The 23928-nt window shown below is 46.5% G+C and overlaps 1 protein-coding gene across 1 annotated transcript in view; it reads right to left on the reverse strand.

The window, feature by feature from the left end:
- LOC143794044 (transmembrane channel-like protein 1) overlaps positions 1-23928 on the reverse strand; it is a 256399-nt gene that overhangs the window by 66781 nt on the left and 165690 nt on the right. The window lies entirely within an intron of this gene.

A 23928-nucleotide genomic window follows, 5' to 3' on the forward strand; every position in this document is an offset into this window, starting at 1 on the left:
AAAAATTAGGGTCTGACACCACTGAAGTAGCATCAATTTCACCAGAATAGACATAGTATAATGGAGACCAATATCTCTTTCACTACAGCCAACCCAGCAGATGGAGAGACCCAATCAGGACTCTCCACATTTCCAAAAATTATTGGCAGACACCACCAAAGTGGTATCAATTTCACAAGAGTAGAAATAGTATAATGGGGATTTACATTTCTTCCACTACAGCCAACTCATCACATGGACACCCAACTGTTATGATCCTTAGTGGCTGAGGATCACGAATAGACCAGCAAGTCGATAAACTAAGGACAAGCTCTAGGGAGATGGTAACTGGACTGATCGCAAATCTGAACCTATCCAACACAACTAGAGGTGGCCGGTGAACGTGCCTAAAAAAATTCCTAGACGTCTCGAGCCAGCCTGAGGAACTAGCTACCCCTAAAGAGAAAGAAAGACCTCGCTTGACTCCAGAGAAATAATCCCCAAAGATATAGAAGCCCCCAACAAATATTAACGGTGAAGTAAGAAGAAGGCACATACGTAGGGATGAAATCAGATTCAGCAAAAGAGGCCCACTAGTACTAGAAAGCAGAAAATAGAGCAGGGGTCTATGCGATCAATAAAAAACCCTTACAAAATATCCATCCTGAGATTTCAAGAACCCACACACCAACTAATGGTGTGTGGGGAGAAACTCAGTCCACTAGAGCATCCAGCAAGCGAGGGAATCACATTTTAGCAAGCTGGACAAGAAAACATGATAAACACTGCTGATCAAAAAATGAGCAAACAAAACTTAGCTTGTCCTGGATGGACTGGGAGCGAGGTAGTCAGAAGGAATCTGAGTAGCACTGATTACATCGACAGCCGGCAACAAGTGGAAGTGAAACAGAGCTATATAGGAACCTCCCAGAGGATAACGAACCAGCTGATAGCCAGAGACCAGCAGGATAACAAACAAAGCCACCAGGGGGAGCCCAAAGCAAAAGTCACACCATACCACCAGTGACCACAAGAGGGAGCCTGAAAACAGAGTTCACAACAGTACCCCCCCCCCCCTTAAGGAGGGGTCACCGAACCCTCATGAAAACCCCCAGGGCGATCAGGATGAGCCACATGGAAGGCACGAACCAAATCGGCCGCATGAACATCAGAGGCGACAACCCAAGAATTATCCTCTTGACCATAGCCCTTCCACTTGACCAAATACTGGAGCCTCCGTCTAGAAATACGAGAATCCAAGATCTTCTCCACCACGTATTCCAATTCTCCCTCAACCAGCACCGGGGCAGGAGGCTCAACCGGAGGAACCACAGGTACCACATACCTCCGCAACAATGAGCGATGGAACACATTATGAATAGCAAATGATGCCGGGAGGTCCAGACGGAATGACACAGGGCCAAGGACTTCCAGAATCTTATAAGGACCGATAAACCGAGGCTTGAACTTAGGAGAGGAGACCTTCATAGGAACAAAGCGAGAAGACAACCACACCAAGTCCCCAACGCGAAGTCGGGGACCCACACAGCGACGGCGGTTGGCAAAGAGCTGAGCCTTCTCTTGTGACAGCTTCAAATTGTCCACCACATGATTCCAAATCTGATGCAACCTATCCACCACAACATCCACTCCAGGACAGTCAGAAGGCTCCACCTGACCCGAGGAAAAACGAGGATGAAACCCCGAATTACAAAAAAAAGGAGAAACCAAAGTAGCAGAACTAGCCCGATTATTAAGGGCAAACTCGGCCAACGGCAAAAAAGTAACCCAGTCGTCCTGGTCAGCAGAAACAAAACATCTTAAATAAGTCTCCAAGGTCTGATTAGTTCGCTCGGTTTGGCCATTAGTCTGAGGATGGAAGGCCGACGAAAAAGACAATTCAATGCCCAACTTAGCACAAAAGGTCCGCCAAAATCTAGACACAAACTGGGATCCTCTGTCAGAAACAATGTTCTCAGGAATCCCGTGCAAACGAACCACATTTTGAAAAAACAGTGGAACCAACTCGGAGGAGGAAGGCAACTTAGGCAAGGGCACCAAATGGACCATCTTAGAAAAACGATCACACACCACCCAGATGACAGACATTCTCTGAGAGACAGGGAGATCTGAAATAAAATCCATGGAAATGTGCGTCCAAGGCCTCTTCGGGACAGGCAAAGGTAACAGCAAACCACTGGCACGAGAACAGCAAGGCTTAGCCCGAGCACAAATTCCACAAGACTGCACAAAGGAACGCACATCCCGCGACAAGGAAGGCCACCAAAAAGACCTGGCCACCAAGTCTCTGGTACCAAATATTCCAGGATGGCCCGCCAACACCGAAGAATGAACCTCGGAGATGACTCTGTTGGTCCATCTATCTGGGACAAACAGTCTCTCCGGTGGACAGCGGTCAGGTCTATCCGCCTGAAACTCTTGCAGCACACGTCGCAAATCTGGGGAGATGGCAGACAAAATCACCCCTTCTCTAAGGATACCAGCCGGCTCTGAATCTCCAGGAGAGTCAGGCACAAAACTCCTAGAAAGAGCATCAGCCTTCACATTCTTCGAACCCGGCAGGTACGAGACCATGAAATCAAAACGAGAGAAAAACAACGACCAACGAGCCTGTCTGGGATTCAGCCGCTTGGCCGACTCGAGATAAATCAAATTTTTGTGATCAGTCAAGACCACCACACGATGTTTAGCTCCCTCGAGCCAATGTCGCCACTCCTCAAATGCCCACTTCATAGCCAACAGCTCCCGATTACCGACATCATAATTCCGCTCGGCAGGCGAAAACTTTCTTGAAAAGAAAGCACATGGCTTCATCACAGAGCCATCGGGGCTTCTCTGCGACAAAACAGCCCCCGTTCCAATCTCGGAAGCATCAACCTCCACCTGGAAGGGAAGTGAGACATCTGGCTGACATAAGACCGGAGCCGAAGAAAACCGACGCTTCAGCTCCCGAAAGGCCTCCACAGCCACAGAAGACCAATTAGTCACATCAGAACCCTTCTTGGTCAAATCCGTCAAAGGCTTAACAACACCAGAAAAATTAGCTATGAAGCGACGGTAAAAATTAGCAAAACCCAAGAACTTCTGAAGACTCTTAACAGATGTAGGCTGCGTCCAGTCATGAATAGCCTGAACCTTGACTGGGTCCATCTCAATAGTAGAAGGAGAAAAAATGAAACCCAAAAAAGAAATCTTCTGGACTCCAAAAAGACATTTTGAGCCCTTCACAAATAAAGCATTGTCACGCAGGACCTGAAAGACCATCCTGACCTGCTTAACATGAGACTCCCAATCATCCGAAAAAACCAGAATATCATCCAGATACACAATCATAAACTTATCCAGATATTCACGGAAGATGTCATGCATGAAGGACTGAAAGACTGAAGGAGCATTAGAAAGTCCAAAAGGCATCACCAAGTACTCAAAATGGCCTTCAGGCGTATTAAATGCAGTTTTCCATTCATCACCCTGTTTTATACGCACAAGGTTATACGCACCACGAAGATCTATCTTGGTGAACCAACTAGACCCCCTAATGCGAGCAAACAAATCAGTTAACAATGGCAAAGGATACTGAAATTTGACCGTGATATTATTCAAAAGGCGATAATCAATACAGGGTCTCAGGGAACCATCCTTTTTAGCCACAAAAAAGAATCCTGCACCAAGAGGGAATGAGGACGGGCGAATATGTCCCTTCTCTAAAGACTCCTTTATATAACTCCGCATGGCAGCATGCTCCGGCACAGATAAATTGAAAAGTCGTCCCTTAGGAAACTTACTACCAGGAATCAAATTTATAGCACAATCACAGTCCCTATGAGGAGGTAGAGAATTGAGTTTGGGCTCCTCAAATACATCCTGTATAGTTAGTTAGAACACAGTAATACCACCAATATAAAGAGTACACTAATGTATATTCCACTCAGTGCTAAAATTTCACCAATTCTTGGTATACTGTGCAAGTGGGTGACAACCGCCACCTAGTGGAGACAAAAACCCAAACACCTTTCTATAGATCACCAGGAAGCACCAGGACAAGAAAATATATTAAAATTTACTTTATTCAGTTTACATTACAATAACTCCATAAAATACATGATATCATTAAAATCAATATTTATATTTAAACACAGGACAAAAAAGATAGTTGCATATAATATGCTGGCCAAATTCATATATACAATCCCATATCCTCACTGCTTATAAGTGAAAAAAATCCGTAAAAATTATACAAAGTGCCAGTGTGCTATAATTCCATACCAAAAAATGAAGATAAAAGTAGTGTTAAATGAAACACACTGCTGTGTGCTTGTACCTCACTCAGCAGTGGTGGGCTGAAAGTGCAATAGTGCAATAAAATGTACGTGCCAAAATTTTCTACAAAGGTGCAAAGTGCTGCGGCGTACAATTCAGCCGGTTCAATACCACAAAACTGTGCAATGTGCAAAGACCAGAGGAGGGAAAAGCGATAATGCAGGTATATACCTTTAAGTGGCCGTGTCCTGTGTAAACGCACCCCAACGCGCGTTTCGGATTCCTTCCTTCGTCAGGGGGTCCATTTTTCATTTTTTGGTATGGAATTATAGCACACTGGCACTTTGTATAATTTTTACGGATTTTTTTCACTTATAAGCAGTGAGGATATGGGATTGTATATATGAATTTGGCCAGCATATTATATGCAACTATCTTTTTTGTCCTGTGTTTAAATATAAATATTGATTTTAATGATATCATGTATTTTATGGAGTTATTGTAATGTAAACTGAATAAAGTAAATTTTAATATATTTTCTTGTCCTGGTGCTTCCTGGTGATCTATAGAAAGGTGTTTGGGTTTTTGTCTCAAATACATCCTGGTAGTCTGACAAAAACGTAGGGACTTCAGAAGGAGTGGACGAAGCAATTGACACCACAGGAGCGTCACCATGAATTCCCTGACAACCCCAACTTGACACCGACATAGCTTTCCAATCCAGGACTGGATTATGAGTCTGCAACCATGGCAGACCCAACACGACGACATCATGCAAATTATGCAGTACAAGAAAGCGAATCACCTCCTGATGAACAGGAGTCATGCACATGGTCACTTGTGTCCAGTACTGAGGTCTATTCGTAGCCAATGGTGTAGAATCAATTCCCCTTAGTGGAATAGGGAATTTTAAAGGCTCCAAATCAAAACCACAGCGCCTGGCAAATGACCAATCCATCAGACTCAGGGCGGCACCTGAATCTACAAAAGCATTAACCGGGTAAGATGACAGGGAACAAATCAGGGTAACAGACAAAATGAACTTAGGCTGTAAAGTACCAATGGTGACAGATTTATCAACCTTTTTTTTGCGCTTAGAGCATGCTGAGATAACATGAGCTGAGTCACCACAGTAAAAGCACAACCCATTTTGCCGTCTATAATTTTGCCGTTCACTTCTGGTCAGAATTCTGTCACATTGCATAGATTCAGGTGTCTGTTCAGAAGACACCGCCAAATGGTGCACAGGTTTGCGCTCCCGCAAACGCCGATCAATCTGAATGGTCAGAGTCATTGACTCATTCAGACCTGCAGGCGTAGGGAACCCCACCATGACATTCTTAATGGCTTCAGAAAGACCTTCTCTGAAATTTGCAGCCAGGGCACACTCATTCCACTGAGTAAGCACCGACCATTTCCGAAATTTCTGGCAGTACACCTCTGCTTCATCTTGCCCCTGCGAGAGGGCCAATAACGCTTTTTCAGCCTGGTTCTCAAGATTAGGTTCCTCATAGAGCAATCCAAGGGCTAGAAAAAACGCATCCACACTAAGCAATGCAGGATCCCCTGGCGCCAATGCGAAGGCCCAATCCTGAGGGTCACCACGCAAAAAGGAAATTATAATCTTAACTTGCTGAACGGCATCACCAGAGGAACGAGGTTTCAAAGAAAGAAACAACTTACAATTGTTCCTAAAATACAGGAACCTAGATCTATCTCCAGAAAACAACTCCGGAATAGGTATTCTAGGCTCTGACATAGGACTGTGAACAACAAAATCCTGAATACTTTGAACCCTAGCAGCAAGATGATCCAGACTGGAAGCCAAGCTCTGGACATCCATGTCAGCAGCTGAACTCAGAGCCACACCAAGATTAAGAGGAGGAGAGAAGCTAGCCACAGCAGCTAGACACACGGCAAAAAAAAAAAAAAAAATTCTCAAGGCTTCTTTTCTCCTGCTTCTGCCATGCAATTAACACTTTATGGGCCGGCTGTACTGTTATGATCCTTAGTGGCTGAGGATCACGAATAGACCAGCAAGTCAATAAACTAAGGACAAGCTCTAGGGAGATGGTAACTGGACTGATCGCAAATCTGAACCTATCCAACACAACTAGAGGTAGCCGGTGAACGTGCCTAAAAAAATTCCTAGACGTCTCGAGCCAGCCTGAGGAACTAGCTACCCCTAAAGAGAAAGAAAGACCTCGCTTGCCTCCAGAGAAATAATCCCCAAAGATATAGAAGCCCCCAACAAATATTATCGGTGAAGTAAGAAGGAGGCACATACGTAGGGATGAAATCAGATTCAGCAAAAGAGGCCCACTAGTACTAGAAAGCAGAAAATAGAGCAGGGGTCTATGCGATCAATAAAAAACCCTTACAAAATATCCATCCTGAGATTTCAAGAACCCACACACCAACTAATGGTGTGTGGGGAGAAACTCAGTCCACTAGAGCATCCAGCAAGCGAGGGAATCACATTTTAGCAAGCTGGACAAGAAAACATGATAAACACTGCTGATCAAAAAATGAGCAAACAAAACTTAGCTTGTCCTGGATGGACTGGGAGCGAAGTAGTCAGAAGGAATCTGAGTAGCACTGATTACATCGACAGCCGGCAACAAGTGGAAGTGAAACAGAGCTATATAGGAACCTCCCAGAGGATAACGAACCAGCTGATAGCCAGAGACCAGCAGGATAACAAACAAAGCCACCAGGGGGAGCCCAAAGCAAAAGTCACACAATACCACCAGTGACCACAAGAGGGAGCCTGAAAACAGAGTTCACAACACCCAACCAGGAGTGTTCACATTTCCAAAAATTAGAGCCTGACACCACTGAAGTGGCATCAATTTCACAAGAGAGAAAAAAGTATAATAGGGACCGACACGTTTTCCTCTACAGCCAACCCAGCAGATGGAGACCAACCATGACTGTTCATATTTCCACAGATTGTGTTAACATCTGCATCTGCATCAGCAGCAGCAGCAACAGCAGCCACAGAAGCCACACTAAAGATATCACAGAATGCAATTATGCAAGATTAAAGCAGCACACTAAAAAATGCAACATCGCCTAGTCTGTACAGTCTGCGATTGGGGTGCAAAGTCCTTGGAGATTCATGACTTGTTCATCTTGATGAAAGTTAGGATAAACTTTCAGGGGAAAACCGGTTGAGCTTATCCATCAGGACACCACCAGCAGTGCATCTGAGAGAACGCTGGCTGCCAAGCATGTGTCATGTCGGACGCTGTTCAGACCAGGTCGTCCGACAGACAGCGGTAGTTCCGCTTCTGACCACTATTTGCTCATTGGCGTCGGCTAGATTTTGTCTAGCTGTTCCGGGGTTAATTTACCTGATCCTCGGATTGGAAGCTGGGCCATGCCCACTGGCCTTTAAATAGCTCTCCTGATCATTGGGCATCGCCGATTATAGCTTCTGTCTTGTGCGTTGTTATCTCGGTCTGGTGAGGAGAGATGGTGGTTGGAGATTCGTTGCTGGTGGTGTATTTTCCTTTGTCTTATTTACTCCTTCCTATTTTTGTATTTATTTTGCCCTGCACATTTATAGTGTATTCCTGAGTGACTGCGGCGTGGTGTATATTTTCCTTTATCCTTGTCTGTGCTAACTGTGGGTATTGGGGAATAACATCTTCACTGGGTGGTGGGCGGAGGTTTCAGCCTAGGGCTGAGCTCAGGAGACAGGGTGAGGTTCGAGGCCTGGACATGCACACCTTCAGTGTAAACTTCAGGTAGAGGGTCAGTCAGGATTTCCCTAGTCTGAGGGAAATTGCAGGGGCCCGGGTTATTAGCTCTCGCTCATCTAGCATCTCCCTGACATTATAATCGGCCCAACAACACAAAAGAAAAAAAAAAAGGGGTTTCTTTTTTTTTGTGTGTTTTGTCATGGATCCCATGACTTCCATAACCCGCCAGTTGGAGGCGCTGTCCCTACAGGTCACGGAGTTAAGGGGGGCAGTACAGCAACAGGGACTAGCAGTGTCTAATGTGCAAGCTGGATCGACAGGAAGAGTTACTGAGCCTAAATTTCCTTTGCCTGAAAAATCTGCTGGGGAACGCAGTAAATTTGTTTCTTTTCGTGAAGCTTGCAAACTATATTTCCGTATGCGCCCGATATCTTCAGTGTTGTGTATCCGCTTTTTGGGCTCTCCTGGTGGTTGCTGGTGGTACTGGTGACTTGTTTGCACTTTGCTGCTTCTGTTCACCTGCTTCCATCAGTGTTTGGGAGTTTCCTATTTAGCCTTGCTCTCCAGTCATTTCCTTGCCGGTCATCATTGTAACCAGAGCCTTCGGTTGCATGTTCCTGCTACTAGTCTGCTGATCAGCTAAGTGGACTTTGTCCTTTTGTTTTGTACCTTTTGTCCAGTTTGCAGTTTTTGTAATTCTCTGTAGCTGGAAGCTCTTGCGGGCTGAAATTGCCACTCCTGTGTCATGAGTTGACACAGGAGTCTTAAAGTAATTTCAGGATGGTTTTTGAAAGGGTTTTCAGTTGACCGTGAAGTCCTCTTTTGTATCCTTCTGCTATCTAGTAAGTGGACCTCTCTTTGCTAAATCTACTTTCATACTGTGTATGTCTTTTCCTCTTAATTCACCGTTATTACATGTGGGGGGCTGCTATCATCTTTTGGGGGATTTCCCTAGAGGTAAGCCAGGTCTGTTTCTTCCTCTACCAGGCGTAGTTAGTCCTCCGGCTGGTGCGTGGCATATAGGAAGCCGTAGGTATGCTCCCTGGCTACTGTTAGTTGTGTGGTAGATTTAGCTCACGGTCAACTCGAGTTTCCATCACCCGAGAGCTCGTTCGTTACTTATATGTTTCTTACGTTCCCTTGCCATTGGGAACCATGACAGTATGACCGGCCAGTGTTAAACTTATTGGCAGAAGAAAGGAGAGAAAAAAGAAGTCTGTAAATTTTTTTTTTTTCCCTTTTTCCTCTATGCTTGCTCCATAGTTGGATCAGTTGTATTTCAGCTTTAATTACAGCCTTTGCCTTTCTCTCCTTATAATCCTTGAATGGCTCTGAGCTCACCTGTTTAAAGATGGATCCTCAGAGTTTGGCTGCAGGTTTAAATAATCTTGCTACGAAGGTTCAAAATTTACAAGATTTTGTTATACATGCTCCTATTTCTGAACCTAAAATCCCTACACCAGAGGTGTTTTCCGGAGATAGATCTCGGTTTTTGAATTTCAAATATAATTGTAAATTATTCCTTTCTCTCAGACCTCACTCCTCAGGAGATCCTGTCCAGCAGGTTAAGATTGTAATCTCTTTGCTGCGAGGTGACCCTCAAAATTGGGCATTTTCATTGGCACCAGGGGATCCTGCGTTGCTCAATGTGGATGCGTTTTTCCTGGCTTTAGGGTTGCTTTATGAGGAACCTAATTTGGAGATTCAAGCTGAAAAAGCTTTGATAGCCCTATCTCAAGGGCAAGATGAAGCGGAGATATACTGCCAAAAATTTCGTAGGTGGTCTGTGCTTACTCAGTGGAATGAGTGCGCCTTAGCGGCAAATTTCAGAGAGGGCCTTTCTGATGCCGTTAAAGATGTTATGGTCGGGTTCCCTGCGCCTACAGGTCTGAATGAGTCCATGACAATGGCAATTCAGATTGATCGGCGTTTGCGGGAGCGCAAACCCGTGCACCATTTGGCGGTATCTTCTGAAGAGACGCCAGAGAAAATGCAATGTGACAGAGTTATGTCCAGAAGCGAGCGGCAGAATTATAGGCGTAAAAATGGGTTGTGCTTCTATTGTGGTGATTCTGCTCATGTTATATCGGCATGCTCTAAGCGTACTAGGAAGGTTGACAAGTCCATTTCAATTGGCACTTTACAGTCCAAATTTATTTTGTCTGTAACCTTGATTTGTTCATTATCAGTTATTACCGTGGATGCCTATGTGGACTCTGGCGCCGCTCTGAGTCTTATGGACTGGTCCTTTGCCAGGCGCTGTGGGTTTGATTTAGAGCCTCTGGAAGTCCCTATACCTCTGAAGGGTATTGATTCTACACCTTTGGCTTGTAATAAACCACAGTTCTGGACGCAAGTGACTATGCGTATGACTCCAGACCATCAGGAGGTGATTCGCTTCCTTGTGTTGTACAATTTACATGATGTTTTGGTGCTTGGATTACCATGGTTACAGTCTCATAACCCAGTCCTTGACTGGAAGGCTATGTCTGTGTTAAGCTGGGGATGTCGGGGGGCTCATGGGGACACTCCTATGGTGTCCATTTCGTCATCTATTCCATCTGAGATTCCGGCATTTTTGTCTGATTATCGTGATATTTTTGAAGAGCCTAAGATTGGTTCACTCCCTCCTCACAGGGATTGTGATTGCGCCATAGATCTGATTCCTGGCAGTAAATTTCAAAAGGGTCGTTTGTTTAACCTATCTGTACCTGAACATGCTGCTATGCGCGAGTATATTAAGGAGTCCCTGGAAAAGGGACATATTCGTCCTTCCTCATCACCTTTAGGAGCCGGTTTTTTCTTTGTCTCTAAAAAGGATGGCTCTCTGAGGCCTTGTATTGATTATCGTCTCCTGAATAAAATTACAGTCAAATATCAGTATCCGTTGCCTTTGCTGACTGATTTGTTTGCTCGCATAAGGGGGGCTAAGTGGTTCTCTAAGATTGATCTTCGTGGGGCGTATAATTTGGTGCAAATTAAGCAGGGGGATGAGTGGAAGACCGCATTTAATACGCCTGAGGGCCATTTTGAGTATTTGGTAATGCCTTTCGGCCTTTCTAATGCACCTTCTGTCTTTCAGTCCTTAATGCATGATATTTTCCGTGAATATTTGGATAAATTTATGATTGTGTACTTGGATGATATTTTGATTTTTTCTGATGACTGGGAGTCTCATGTTCAGCAGGTCAGGAGGGTTTTTCAGGTTTTGCGGGAGAATTCTTTGTGTGTAAAGGGTTCGAAGTGTGTTTTTGGGGTTCAAAAAATTTCATTTTTGGGGTATATTTTTTCCCCTTCTTCTATTGAGATGGACCCTGTCAAGGTTCGGGCTATTTACGACTGGACGCAGCCTACTTCTCTGAAGAGTCTCCAGAAATTCTTGGGCTTTGCTAATTTTTATCGTCGATTTATAGCTGGTTTTTCTGGCGTTGCTAAGCCTCTTACGGATTTGACTAAGAAGGGTGCTGATGTTGCCAATTGGTCCCCTGCTGCCGTGGAGGCCTTTCGGGAGCTTAAGCGCCGCTTTTTGTCTGCCCCTGTGTTGCGCCAGCCTGATGTTTCTCTTCCCTTTCAGGTTGAGGTCGATGCTTCCGAGATCGGAGCGGGGGCGGTTTTGTCGCAGAAAAGTGCCGACTGCTCAGTGATGAGACCTTGTGCGTTCTTTTCGCGAAAATTTTCGGCCGCCGAGCGAAACTATGATGTTGGTAATCGGGAGCTTTTGGCCATGAAGTGGGCATTTGAGGAGTGGCGTCATTGGCTTGAGGGTGCCAGACATCAGGTGGTAGTTTTGACTGATCACAAGAATTTAATTTATTTGGAGTCTGCCAGGCGCCTGAATCCTAGACAGGCACGTTGGTCGTTGTTCTTTTCCCGGTTTAATTTTGTGGTCTCGTACTTACCGGGTTCTAGGAATGTGAAAGCAGATGCTCTTTCTAGGAGTTTTGAGCCTGACTCTCCTGGGAATTCTGAACCTGCTGGTGTCCTTAAGGATGGAGTGGTTTTGTCTGCTGTCTCTCCAGATTTGCGACGTGCTTTGCAAGAATTTCAGGCGGATAGACCTGATCGTTGTCCGTCTGGTAGACTGTTTGTTCCTGACGAGTGGACCACTAGAGTCATCTCGGAAGTTCATTCTTCTACTTTGGCAGGTCATCCGGGAATTTTTGGCACCAGAGATTTGGTGGCTAGATCCTTCTGGTGGCCTTCCCTGTCTCGAGATGTGCGTGTTTTTGTGCAGTCTTGCGATGTGTGTGCTCGGGCCAAGCCTTGTTGTTCTAGGGCTAGTGGGTTGTTGTTGCCCTTGCCTATTCCGAAGAGGCCTTGGACGCACATCTCTATGGACTTTATCTCGGATCTCCCTGTTTCTCAGAAGATGTCTGTCATCTGGGTGGTGTGTGACCGTTTTTCTAAAATGGTTCATTTGGTGCCATTGCCTAAGTTGCCTTCCTCATCTGAGTTGGTCCCTCTGTTTTTTCAAAATGTGGTTCGCTTGCATGGTATTCCGGAAAACATCGTTTCTGACAGGGGTACCCAGTTCGTGTCTAGATTTTGGCGGGCAGTCTGTGCCAGGTTGGGCATTGATTTGTCCTTTTCGTCTGCATTCCATCCTCAGACCAATGGCCAGACGGAGCGAACTAATCAAACTTTGGAGACTTATTTGAGGTGTTTTGTGTCTGCGGATCAGGATGATTGGGTTGCCTTTCTGCCGTTGGCGGAGTTTGCTCTTAATAATCGGGCTAGTTCTGCCACTTTGGTTTCTCCTTTCTTTTGCAATTCAGGGTTTCATCCGCGTTTTTCATCTGGTCAGGTTGAATCTTCGGATTGTCCTGGAGTGGATGCGGTGGTGGATCGGTTGCATCGGATTTGGGGACAAGTGGTGGATAATTTGGAATTGTCCCAGGAGAGGACTCAGCAGTTTGCTAACCGTTGTCGTCGTGTTGGTCCCCACCTTCGCGTTGGGGACTTGGTGTGGTTGTCTTCCCGTTTTGTCCCTATGAGGGTTTCTTCTCCCAAATTTAAGCCTTGGTTCATCGGTCCTTATAGGATTTTGGAGATTCTTAACCCTGTTTCCTTTCGTTTGGACCTCCCGGCATCTTTCGCTGTCCATAATGTGTTCCATCGGTCGTTGTTGCGGAGATATGAGGTACCGGTGGTTCCTTCTACTGAACCTCCTGCTCCTGTGCTGGTGGAGGGTGAATTGGAGTACGTCGTAGAGAAGATCTTGGACTCCCGTATTTCCAGACGGAGACTTCAATATCTGGTTAAATGGAAAGGCTATGGTCAGGAAGATAATTCTTGGGTAACTGCCTCTGATGTTCATGCCTCGGATTTGGTTCGTGCCTTTCATAGGGCTCATCCAGATCGCCCTGGCGGTTCTTGTGAGGGTTCGGTGCCCCCTCCTTAAGGGGAGGGTACTGTTGTGTATCCGCTTTTTGGGCTCCCCTGGTGGTTGCTGGTGGTACTGGTGACTTGTTTGCACTTTGCTGCTTCTGTTCACCTGCTTCCATCAGTGTTTGGGAGTTTCCTATTTAGCCTTGCTCTCCAGTCATTTCCTTGCCGGTCATCATTGTAACCAGAGCCTTCGGTTGCATGTTCCTGCTACTAGTCTGCTGATCAGCTAAGTGGACTTTGTCCTTTTGTTTTGTACCTTTTGTCCAGTTTGCAGTTTTTGTAATTCTCTGTAGCTGGAAGCTCTTGCGGGCTGAAATTGCCACTCCTGTGTCATGAGTTGACACAGGAGTCTTAAAGTAATTTCAGGATGGTTTTTGAAAGGGTTTTCAGTTGACCGTGAAGTCCTCTTTTGTATCCTTCTGCTATCTAGTAAGTGGACCTCTCTTTGCTAAATCTACTTTCATACTGTGTATGTCTTTTCCTCTTAATTCACCGTTATTACATGTGGGGGGCTGCTATCATCTTTTGGGGGATTTCCCTAGAGGTAAGCCAGGTCTGTTTCTTCCTCTACCAGGCGTAGTTAGTCCTCCTGCTGGCACGTGGCATATAGGAAGCCGTAGGTATGCTCCCTGGCTACTGTTAGTTGTGTGGTAGATTTAGCTCACGGTCAACTCGAGTTTCCATCACCCGAGAGCTCGTTCGTTACTTATATGTTTCTTACGTTCCCTTGCCATTGGGAACCATGACACTTCAGGTAATGAGGATCAGCGTGTGGGCCTGGTGTTGTCATTGTTGAGTGGGGATCCCCAAGCATGGGCGTTTTCTTTGCCATCTGATTCTGCTGCATTTGACTCTGTGGAGAGTTTTTTTCCTGTCTTGGGAAAATCTACGATGAACCTGACAAAATGGCTCTAGCAGAATCTAAGATACGCTCTATTCGCCAGGGGGAGCGAGTTGCAGAGGATTACTGTTCTGAATTTCGTCGCTGGGCGATCGATAACCAATGGAATGATGCAGCATTGCGGAGTCAGTTTATACATGGGATTTCTGGAAGGGTTAAAAAAGCCCTTCTAATGTACGAGACTCCTGCTTCTCTAGATTCCGCCATGAGTCTGGTTGTCCGCATTGATCGCTGTTTGCGTCAGGGGGAGCATGAGACACCGCCTATGGGAGAAGGTTTAGGTTCACGTGAGGTTGCTGCAGGTGAGCCCACGGAGCCTATGCAAATCGCAGGGGTGTCACATGTGAAGCGTCCAGTCCCTGAGCTCAGGAAGCAGGGAGCCTGTTTTTACTGTGGTAAAATGGGTCATTTTATTAACATCTGTCCTCTGCTGCCTAAGAAAAATGCAACGGCGGAAAACTTCTAAGCTCAGAGGGTGTGGAGGAGACCAGTCTGAGCTTATGTATATCCTCCATGGTGGTTTCTCAGTGCATGCTCCCTGCTAAGGTTTTTATCGCTGGCAGTGAGCTGCCAATTACTGTTTTTGTGGATAGTGGTTCAGCCACAAATCTCATTGATGAGGAGTTTGCGCGCACAGCAGGTTTTAGGATTGAAAAACTGTCTCATCCTATCCGCGTGGTCACCATCAATGCTGCTCCTCTCTCTCAGGGGGAGATTACTGAATTTGTGGCTGAGGTGAAACTCCACATTGGAGTTCTACATTCCGAGCGGGTTACATGTAAGGTGCTCAGGAATCTTCCTGCTCAGGTGGTTTTGGGTTTTCCTTGGTTGTCTATGCACAACCCGGTAATTGACTGCAAAACTCAGGACATAATTCGGTGGAGCGAGTTCTGCCAGGAGAATTGCCTGGCCATATGTGTGGCTGCGGTGACTTCAAGTGTTCCGGAGTCACTTCAGGATTTTGTGGATGTGTTCTCTGAGAAGGGTTGTTCAAAGCTGCCGCCACATCGTCCTTATGACTGTTCTATCAGGTTTAAACCAGGGGCCAAATTGCCTAAAGCAAGGATGTTTAACATCTCCGGTCCGGAGAGACAAGCGTTAAAAGATTACATTGCTGAAAGCTTGAGCAAAGGGAACATCAGGCCGTCATCCTCGCCAGTGGCAGCAGGGTTCTTCTTCATGAAGAAGAAAGATGGCGGATTACGCCCGTGTTTGGATTTCAGGGAGTTGGGAGTTGAACCAGATTACGGTTCGTGATCCATACCCTATGCCTCTGATTCCAGATTTGTTCAACCAGGTAGCAGGTGCTAAGTGGTTTACCAAGCTTGACCTCAGGGGGGCGTACAACCTCATAAGAGTCCGTCAAGGTGATGAGTGGAAGACGGCTTTTAATACCCCTGAGGGTCATTTTGAAAATTTGGTGATGCCGTTTGGGTTGACTAACGCACCTGCAGTGTTCCAACATTTCATCAATGATGTGTTCTCGCATGTTTTGGGGAAATTCGTTATCGTGAACCTAGACATTCTCATATATTCTTGTGACCGTGATACTCATTTAGATCATGTCAGGCAGGTGTTACAGCTTCTCAGAGAGAATAAGCTGTATGCTAAACTTGAAAAATGTGTATTTTCTGTTCAAGAGTTGCCTTTCTTGGGTTATATTGTGTCTGCTTCTGGTTTTAAAATGGACGCCGCTAAGGTGCAGGCGGTGCTGCGTTGGGAACGTCCTGATAACCTGAAAGCACTTCAGCGGTTCCTTGGGTTTTCTACCTACTATAGGAAATTTAGCAAGGATTTTTCCATCATTGCTAAACCGCTAACTGACATGACTAAAAAGGGTACCAATTTCTCCATTTGGCCTGAGGCTGCTGTGCGTGCATTTGAATTTCTTAAGAACAGTTTTGTTTCAGCCCCCATTCTTGTGCAGCCAGACATATCTAAACCCTTTGTTGTGGAAGTCGATGCGTCTGAGGTAGGTGTGGGGGCGGTACTATCTCAAGGCTCATCTTTGAGTGGTTTACGTCCGTGTGCCTATTTCTCCAAGAAACTGTCGTCCGCTGAACGTAACTACGATATCGGCAACAGGGAGTTGTTGGCAATTAAGTTGGCCTTTGAGGAATGGCGACACTTCTTGGAGGGGTTGGTACATCAGGTAACTGTTATTACCGATCATAAGAATCTGCTGTATTTGGAGTCTGCCAAGCGTCTGTCCCCCAGGCAGGCTCGCTGGGCATTGTTTTTCATGCGGTTCAATTTTGTGGTCACTTACAGACCGGGGTCTAAAAACACTAAGGCGGATGCTCTGTCCAGGTGTTTTCCGGGGGGAGAACCTCGGGAAGATCCAGTACCCATCCTCCAAAATGGTGTTGTGGTTTCGGCTCTCACTACCGAGGTTGAGGCTGAGATTGCCGAGGCTCAGAAGGAGGTACCATCTGAGCTTCCCGGCAACAAATCTATTGTACCGCTTCATCACCGCCTAAAGCTTTTGCCGGAGCATCATGATGCTGTCCTGGCTGGTCACCCAGGGGTTAGAGGTACCTGTTGTGAATTCCGTTCTCGAACTCCCTCCTGTGGTCATGAATGGTACTTCGGCGAGTTCTGTCCGTGGACTCCCTCTGGTGGCTGTGAGTGGAACTGCTGGTTCTGAGGTTGTTTCCTCAGCTGCCCTCGTTTGCGGCTAGGCTGGCTTTTCTATTTAACTCCACTCAGATCGTTACTTCATGCCAGCTGTCAATGTATCGGTACTGGTTCAGATCTCTCTCGGATCTTTCTGATGACCTGTCTACTCCAGCAGAAGCTAAGTCCCTGCTAGTTCATTTGTTGTTCATTGTGTACTGAATATATTTATTAGTACTTGCTAAGTTCTAGTCCAGCTTGCTAACATGATATTGCCTTGCTAGCTGGAAGCTCTGGGGTGCAGAGTGGCTCCTCCGCACCGTGAGTCGGTGCAGGGGTCTTTTTGCACACTCTGCGTGGCTTTTTGTAGTTTTTTGTGCTGACCGTATAGATTCCTTTCCTATCCTCAGTCTATTTAGTAAGTCTGGCCTCCTTTGCTGAAAACCTGCTTCATTCCTGTGTTTGTGACTTTCCTCTTAACTCACAGTCAATATTTGTGGGGGGCTGCCTTTTCCTTTGGGGAATTTCTCTGAGGCAAGGTAAGGCTTTATTTTCTATCTTTAGGGGTAGTTAGCTCTTAGGCTGTGAAGAGGCGTCTAGGGAGAGTTAGGTACGCGCCACGGCTATTTCTAGTGTGTGCGATAGGATTAGAGTTTGCGGTCAGCAGAGATCCCACTCCCCAGAGCTTGTCCTGTTTTCTAGTTTAACCATCAGGTCATTCCAGGTGCTCCTAACCACCAGGTCATAACAGTACAGCTGGCCCACAAAGTGTTAATGCATCTCAATAGAGGGATAAGAGAAGTTCTGAGACCATTTTTTTTCTCTGCAGTGTGTTTTGTCTTTCTTTTCCCCTTAACCTCTGGGTGGTTCAGGAATCAGGTGTAGAGATGGACATTCAAGGTCTGTCCTCTTGTGTTGATCAACTCACTGCAAGGGTACAAAGCATTCAAGATTATGTAGTTCAGAATCCAATGTTAGAGCCTAGAATTCCAATTCCTGATTTGTTTTCTGGGAATAGATCTAAATTTCTGAATTTCAAAAATAATTGTAGACTGTTTCTTGCTTTGAAACCTCGCTCCTCTGGTGACCCCATTCAGCAAGTGAAAATCATTATTTCTTTGTTACGTGGCGACCCTCAAGACTGGGCATTTTCCCTTGCGCCAGGAGATCCTGCATTGCTTAATGTAGATGCGTTTTTTCTGGCGCTTGGATTGCTTTATGATGAACCTAACTCTGTAGATCAGGCAGAGAAAATCTTGCTGGCTTTGTGTCAGGGTCAGGATGAAGCGGAGGTATATTGCCAGAAGTTTAGAAAGTGGTCTGTGCTTACTCAATGGAATGAGTGTGCCCTTGCGGCAATTTTCAGAAAGGGTCTTTCTGAAGCCCTTAAGGATGTCATGGTGGGGTTCCCCACGCCTGCTGGTCTTAATGAATCAATGTCCTTGGCCATTCAGATCGATCGGCGCTTGCGTGAGCGCAAAGTTGTGCACCATTTGGCGGTATCCTCTGAGCAGAGGCCTGAGCCTATGCAATGTGATAGGACTTTGACCAGAGCTGAACGGCAAGAACACAGATGTCAGAATGGGCTGTGTTTTTACTGTGGTGACTCCACTCATGCTATCTCTGATTGTCTTAAGCGCACTAAGCGGTTCACTAGGTCTGTCGCCATTGGTACTGTACAGCCTAAATTTCTTTTGTCCGTTACTCTGATTTGCTCTTTGTCGTCCTACTCTGTTATGGCATTTGTGGATTCAGGCGCTGCCCTGACATTGATGGACTTGGAGTTTGCCAGGCGCTGTGGTTTTTTCTTGGAGCCCTTGCAGTATCCTATTCCATTAAGGGGAATTGATGCTACGCCTTTGGCCAAGAATAAGCCTCAGTATTGGACTCAGTTGACCATGTGCATGGCTCCTGCACATCAGGAAGATATTCGCTTTTTGGTGTTGCATAATTTGCATGATGTGGTCGTGTTGGGTTTGCCATGGCTACAGGTCCATAATCCAGTATTGGATTGGAAATCAATGTCGGGGTCCAGTTGGGGTTGTCAAGGGGTACATGGTGATGTTCCGTTGTTGTCAATTTCTTCCTCTACTCCTTCTGAAGTCCCTGAGTTTTTGTCGGATTACCGAGATGTATTTGATGAGCCCAAATCCAGTGCCCTACCTCCTCATAGGGATTGTGATTGTGCTATTAATTTGATCCCTGGTAGTAAATTTCCTAAGGGACGACTTTTCAATTTATCTGTGCCGGAACACGCCGCTATGCGGAGTTATATAAAGGAGTCCTTGGAGAAAGGGCATATTCGCCCGTCGTCGTCACCGTTGGGTGCAGGGTTCTTTTTTGTGGCCAAGAAGGATGGTTCTCTGAGACCTTGTATAGATTACCGCCTTCTTAATAAAATCATGGTCAAATTTCAGTACCCTTTGCCTCTACTGTCTGATTTGTTTGCTCGGATTAAGGGGGCTAGTTGGTTCACCAAGATAGATCTTCGAGGGGCGTATAATCTTGTGTGTATTAAACAGGGCGATGAATGGAAAACAGCATTTAATACGCCCGAGGGCCATTTTGAGTACCTGGTGATGCCATTCGGGCTTTCTAATGCTCCATCTGTGTTTCAGTCCTTTATGCATGACATCGAAAGTATTTGGATAGATTCATGATTGTATATTTGGATGATATTTTGGTCTTTTCGGATGATTGGGAGTCTCATGTAAAGCAGGTCAGAATGGTGTTCCAGGTCCTTCGTGCTAATTCTTTGTTTGTGAAGGGGTCTAAATGTCTCTTCGGAGTTCAGAAGGTTTCCTTTTTGGGCTTCATTTTTTCCCCTTCTACTATCGAGATGGATCCTGTTAAAGTTCAGGCCATTTTTGATTGGACTCAGCCTACATCTGTGAAGAGCCTTCAGAAATTCCTGGGCTTTGCTAATTTTTACCGTCGCTTCATCGCTAGTGTTGAGCATTCCGATTCTGCAAGTATCGGGTATCGGCCGATACTTGCTGTATCGGAATTCCGATACCGAGATCCGATATTTTTGTGATATCGGGCATCGGTATCAAAACAACATTAATGTAAAAATGTGTAAAAGAGAGAATTAAAATAAAAAATATTGCTATACTCACCTCTCCGACGCAGCCTGCACCTTACCGAGGGAAGCGGCAGCGTTCTTTGTTTAAAATTCGCGCTTTTCTTTCCTTTACGTGAGTCCCGGCTTGTGATTGGTTGCGTGCCGCCCATGTGACCGGGACGCAACCAATCACAGCAAGCCGTGACGTAATTTCAGGTCCTTCAGGATTTTAAAATTACGTTCCGGCGTTGTGATTGGTTGCGTCGCAGTCACATGGGCGACGCAACCAATCACAGCAAGCCGTGACGTAATTTCAGGTCCTTAAGGATTTTAAAATTACGTCCCGGCTTTGTGATTGGTTGCGTCGCAGTCACATGGGAGACGCAACCAATCACAAGCCGTAACGTCACGGGAGGCTGGACACGCGCGCATTTTAAAATGGGCGCGTGTCCAGCCTCCCGTGACGTCCCGGCTTGTGATTGGTTGCGCCGCGATCAACCAATCACAAGCCGGGAGGCTGGACACGCGCGCATTTTAAAATTTTAAAATGCGCGCGTGTCCAGCCTCCCGGCTTGTGATTGGTTGACCGCGGCGCAACCAATCACAAGCCGGGACGTCACGGGAGGCTGGACACGCGCCCATTTTAAAATTTTAAAATGCGCACGTGTCCAGCCTCCCGGCTTGTGATTGGTTGACCGCGGCGCACAAAATGAGTGAGGATGAACTAAACCAAACAAGGGGAAACTGCCAATGTTGTCAAAACATCAATTATTGCATAATAAGTTTGGTCGAATTTGCAGGATGTGTCTCACATTCCCATGTATCACCTCTCAGCTGATGTATTATACAAGCCTCCCGGCTTGTGATTGGTTGACCGCGGCGCAACCAATCACAAGCCGGGACGTCACGGGAGGCTGGACACGCGCCCATTTTAAAAAGCGCGCGTGTCCAGCCTCCCGTGACGTCACGGCTTGTGATTGGTTAATGGCGGCCATGTTGCCGGGACGCGGACCAATCACAGCAAGCCGTGACGTAATTTCGTCACGGCTTGCTGTGATTGGTCCGCGTCCCGGCAACATGGCGCCGTGACCAATCATAAGCCGGGACGTCACTGGAGGCTGGACACGCGCGCTTTTTAAAAAGCGCGCGTGTCCAGCCTCCCGTGACGTCACGGCTTGTGATTGGTTAATGGCGGCCATGTTGCCGGGACGCGGACCAATCACAGCAAGCCGTGACGTAATTTCGTCACGGCTTGCTGTGATTGGTCCGCGTCCCGGCAACATGGCCGCCCTGACCAATCACAAGCCGGGACTTCACGTAACCAAGTAAAAGCGCGAATTTTAAACAAACAACGCTGCCGGTTCCCTCGCTGAGGTCCAGGCTGCGTCGGACAGGTGAGTATAGCGATATTTTTTATTTTAATTCTTTCTTTTACACATTTATATGGATCCCAGGGCCTGAAGGAGAGTTTCCTCTCCTTCAGACCCTGGGAACCATCAGGAATACCGTCCGATACTTGAGTCCCATTGACTTGTATTGGTATCGGGTATCGGTATCGGATTGGATCCGATACTTTGCCGGCATCGGCCGATACTTTCCGATACCGATACTTTCAAGTATCGGACGGTATCGCTCAACACTATTCATCGCTAATTTTTCTAGTGTTGTTAAACCGTTGACTGATTTGACTAAGAAAGGTGCTGATGTGGTGAATTGGTCCTCTGCGGCCGTTGAGGCTTTTCAGGAGTTGAAACGTCGTTTTTCTTCGGCCCCTGTGTTGTGTCAGCCAGATGTGTCGCTCCCTTTTCAGGTCGAGGTTGATGCTTCTGAGATTGGAGCAGGGGCTGTTTTGTCTCAAAGGAGTTCTGATGGCTCTGTGATGAAGCCATGTGCTTTCTTTTCTAGAAAGTTTTCGCCTGCTGAGCGTAATTATGATGTTGGCAATCGGGAGTTGTTGGCTATGAAGTGGGCGTTCGAGGAGTGGCGACATTGGCTTGAGGGAGCCAAGCATCGCGTGGTGGTTTTAACGGATCACAAGAGTCTGACTTATCTCGAGTCTGTCAAACGGTTGAATCCTAGACAGGCTCGATGGTCGCTGTTTTTCTCCCGTTTCAATTTTGTGGTTTCATACCTTCCGGGTTCTAAAAATGTGAAGGCCGATGCCCTTTCAAGGAGTTTTGTGCCTGATTCTCCGGGAGTTTCTGAGCCGGCTGGTATTCTCAAAGAGGGGGTAATTGTGTCTGCCATCTCACCTGATTTGCGGCGGGTGCTGCAGGAGCTTCAGGCTGATAGACCTAACCGTTGTCCAGCGGAGAAACTGTTTGTCCCTGATAGATGGACTAGTAGAGTTATCTCTGAGGTTCATTGTTCGGTGTTGGCTGGTCATCCTGGGATTTTTGGTACCTAAGATTTGGTGGCTAGGTCCTTTTGGTGGCCTTCCTTGTCACGGGATGTGCGTTCTTTTGTGCAGTCCTGTGGAACTTGTGCTCGGGCCAAGCCCTGCTCTTCTTGTGCCAGTGGGTTACTTTTGCCCTTGCCAGTCCCGAAGAGGCCTTGGACGCATGTTTCCATGGATTTTATTTCAGATCTCCCTGTCTCTCAAAGGATGTCGGTCATCTGGGTGGTTTGTGATCGCTTCTACAAGATGGTCCATTTGGTACCCTTGCCTAAATTACCCTCCTCCTCTGATTTGGTTCCATTATTTTTCCAGCATGTGGTTCGTTTGCATGGCATTCCGGAGAACATTGTGTCGGGCAGAGGTTCCCAGTTTGTTTCAAGGTTTTGGCGGTCTTTTTGTGCTAAGATGGGCATTGATTTGTCTTTTTCTTCGGCTTTCCATCCTCAGACAAATGGCCAAACCGAACGAACTAATCAGACTTTGGAGACCTATCTGAGATGCTTTGTTTCTGCTGATCAGGATGATTGGGTGACCTTCTTGCCATTGGCTGAGTTCGCCCTTAATAATCGGGCCAGTTCGGCTACTTTGGTTTCGCCTTTTTTTTGTAATTCTGGTTTTCATCCTCGTTTTTCTTCAGGGCAGGTTGAGCCTTCGGACTGTCCTGGTGTAGATTCTGTGGTGGACAGGTTGCAGCAAATTTGGACTCATGTAGTGGACAATTTGACATTGTCCCAGGAGAAGGCTCAACGTTTCGCCAACCGCCGTCGCCGTGTTGGTCCTCGACTTCATGTTGGGGATTTGGTTTGGTTATCTTCTCGTTATGTTCCTATGAAGGTTTCTTCTCCTAAGTTTAAGCCTCGTTGCATTGGTCCTTATAAGATTTCTGAAATTCTCAACCCTGTGTCATTTCGTTTGGTCCTTCCAGCTTCCTTTGCCATCCATAATGTGTTCCATAGGTCGTTGTTGCGGAGGTATGTGGTGCCTATGGTTCCCTCCGTTGATCCTCCTGCTCCGGTGTTGGTTGCGGGGGAGTTGGAGTATGTGGTGGAAAAAATTTTGGATTCTCGTATTTCGAGACGGAAGCTCCAGTACCTGGTTAAGTGGAAGGGCTATGGTCAGGAGGATAATTCCTGGGTTGTTGCCTCCGATGTCCATGCTGCCGATTTAGTTCGTGCCTTTCATTTGGCTCGTCCTGATCGGCCTGGGGGCCCTGGTGAGGGTTCGGTGACCCCTCCTCAAGGGGGGGGTACTGTTGTGAATTCCGTTCTCGAACTCCCTCCTGTGGTCATGAATGGTACTTCGGCGAGTTCTGTCCGTGGACTCCTTCTGCTGGCTGTGAGTGAAACTGCTGGTTCTGAGGTTGTTTCCTCAGCTGCCCTCGTTTGCGGCTAGGCTGGTTTTTCTATTTAACTCCACTCAGATCGTTACTTCATGCCAGCTGTCAATGTATCGGTACTGGTTCAGATCTCTCTCGGATCTTTCTGATGACCTGTCTACTCCAGCAGAAGCTAAGTCCCTGCTAGTTCATTTGTTGTTCATTGTGTACTGAATATATTTATTAGTACTTGCTAAGTTCTAGTCCAGCTTGCTAACA

The sequence above is a fragment of the Ranitomeya variabilis genome, chromosome 1, assembly GCF_051348905.1.
Source record: "Ranitomeya variabilis isolate aRanVar5 chromosome 1, aRanVar5.hap1, whole genome shotgun sequence".
In the NCBI taxonomy this organism is placed as follows: Eukaryota; Metazoa; Chordata; class Amphibia; order Anura; family Dendrobatidae; genus Ranitomeya; species Ranitomeya variabilis.